This window comes from Manacus vitellinus, unplaced genomic scaffold, assembly GCF_001715985.3.
Source record: "Manacus vitellinus isolate BGI_N305 unplaced genomic scaffold, ASM171598v3 scaffold_37_pilon, whole genome shotgun sequence".
NCBI lineage: Eukaryota > Metazoa > Chordata > Aves > Passeriformes > Pipridae > Manacus > Manacus vitellinus.
Window position 1 is genome coordinate 6,065,842 of NW_021940517.1, and position 2,827 is coordinate 6,068,668.

Here is a 2,827-nt window from a genome sequence, read left to right on the forward strand (position 1 = left end):
TACCATTTACTCCCTCAGAATGTTGCTATTCCACCTTCACACTTGTGAAGGTGCAGGTGCCATTGTCTTCAGGGGTAAAAAACACATAACTGGAAGAAGGAGAAAGGTTTAATTATCAACTAGAAGAAAGGGAAAAATATTGCAAATAACCTGTTGCCAAAGTGGTTTAACACTGCCACATTTAAACGGATTGTATCAGGAAAAAAACCCCAACCAGTTCTTATTTACATCTCAAGGATGTCAAGCAAGTTATTGAGTATCTCTGTACACGTGCAAAGTGTCGCTGGTCCAACAGAAATCAGCGGAAGACCAAACCTCCACTCCCTAAAATTGGCTGAAAATTCTCCACTGCTGGGAAACATTCAAATGCCAGTGCTCTTTCCACTCTCCTGCAACATCAACATAACCAAAACAACTCTTCTTTTTACCCAAAGAGCTGCCAAGAACAGGGAAATAGCACAATTAAAAAAAAAAAAAAAAGTCTGTGTTTCCAAAAGCAGTTTTGTACATCTTCTAAAACAAAAGGCTGTGCCCGAATGTGTGCAGCGATAACACTGACACAAATCATTTCATGTCCTGATTTTGCTACATAGAAAGCAGAAAACTCCTGTGCAGCTGCTGGAGCAGCAATCAAGCTGTTGCACAACTCAATATGCAGATCAGGCCTGAGGAAATTCTGCTGGGATCCTCTTTGTCCTCTGCTTTTCAAGTGTGATTGAAATCTGTTTTCTCAGATTAGGAAATTGGAGAGAGGTTTTATGTTACACTTCGGAATAATTTTGAACACTGCATGACAGTCATGTGTTCTCAGTGTTTGGAAATACTAGGTTTCAGCAACTCCTGCTTGGCTGCCTGGAGACTGTTTAAAGCTCACTGTCAAAGCTTTACTCCTCTACTATCTGACTTAGGTGGTTTATTGTCCTGAATCTGTTGACAGATTCACCTGATATTCAAGTTTGCTAAAAGCTGTATTTGTTTATTTGTTAAACACAAAGGCCTGAGCCAGGGCTGGTGTCCCTGCTCTTTCTGAGCTCCCTAAGGCTGGGCTCTGCTAACCTTGGACTCTGAAGTATTCACATCTCACAGCTGGGCTTATCTGGTTTCTAGCAAGGTGCAAGTTCCACCCAAAATTTTTTCCCTACTCAGGATGTTTATAATCACTCCTGGAGGCTCTTTCCCTCTGTCAAATCAGATCAACCAATTGACCAACAGATTAAAAAATTATTAAGGGTGGGGAGGAAGGACAGGCACACACGCACACCCACACACAAAGGCTGTGAGCACTCCGCCTTTGTGCTCATATGAGCTTTGTTTCCTTGGGAATCCAGCTACTAAAACAGGCAACAGCTGTGACAAGCAATGAAATCTAGCAGCAGAGCAGCATGACTGATGATTTGCAAACCTTTAGGTTTGGGAATTTGCAACACCCCTCCCTATCTTAAACACGTAAGAGGAACGTATCAGGATGCATGTATAGGAAAGCATGAATCCAGTGGGGCAAGCAGACTTTTTGTAGCTCATCATCGTAAGAATTGAAGTGCCATCAAGTGTGGGGAGATTCTTACAGCATGCATCCATCTCCCTCATGCTCAATCCTGTCATGTCTCCTGCAAACACTCACACGAAATCCCTGGCAGAGGAAACATAATTTTTACCAGGCCTGACTAAACATAGGATGCAAATAACCTGGGTTCAGGAATTTGCCTCCCCTGTGGCAGAAGCTACATTTGCTGCTTCTCAAATATCTTTTCCAGGTATCAGGTGGCTTCACTGTCAGATCTTTTCAGTACACAGTCAATATCTCCAGTTTCCAGGTCCCATCTCAATGTCAGTTCGCATCCTCCCTGGCCTTCTTCACCTGGCACACCACGTGGCTGGGCGCTAAGGGGAGTATCCTGGCACTTGGTGTGGTGCTGTGGATGTGCTCCTGATTCACCTTGCGTGGAAGGAAAGCACCTTGGCCCCAACATGCCAGGAAAGAAAGGGGCAGTAAGGAGAAAGGAGAGGACAGGCAGTATGGAGAGGACACAGTCTTAAGCTGTGCCAGGGGAAGTTTAAGTTGGACATCAGGAGGAATATCTTCACAGAAAGAGTGATTAGATATTGGAATGGGCTGCCCTGGGAGGTGGTGGAATCACCGTCCCTGGAAGTGTTTAAGGAAAGATTGGATGTGGCATTGAGTGCCATGGTCTATAGTTGGCATAGTGGTGTTCAGTGATAGGTTGGACTCGATGATCCCTGAGGTCTTTTCCAACCTAACTGATTCTGTGAAAGCACCGTGGTTGGTCCTGATATGCCAGGACAGAAAGGGGCAGTAAGGACACAGGCGGGGGGTGAGGGGAGGGCGACGGGACAACCGCTTTGTACGGGTCCGGGCCGAGCAATGTCGTTGGGTTTGGCGGATCCAAGGCGAGGAATGCCGACTCCCCGGTGGCGGGACACGCCAGAGGCAGCGCAGAGCCGTGAAGGGGACCCGTGCCTGCCCTGCCCCGCTGTCACAGCGCCGCCGCCCCGCCAGCACTACATGTCCCGTCGTGGCCGCGGCGGCCGAGGCCCCACGGCGTGGTCGCGCGCTAGCTGCCCCGGAGTCGCCTGCTCGGAAGTACGGCCCGCCTTCCGCGTACCCCGTTTCGCGGTCAGGAACGCCCCGAATCCCCTCCGCCCCGCCACTGCTCCCTCCCGCGCCTCCCGCGCCGCGGTCGGCGGGCAGCGGCCTGGCGGCTCTGTGGCGTCTGCCGTCGGCACCCGCGCGGGTGCCCGCCGTGCGCGCAGGGCGGGGGGCGGCGGGGCCCTGGGGCGCGCGAGGCGGCAAGGAGTTGCCGGGGGA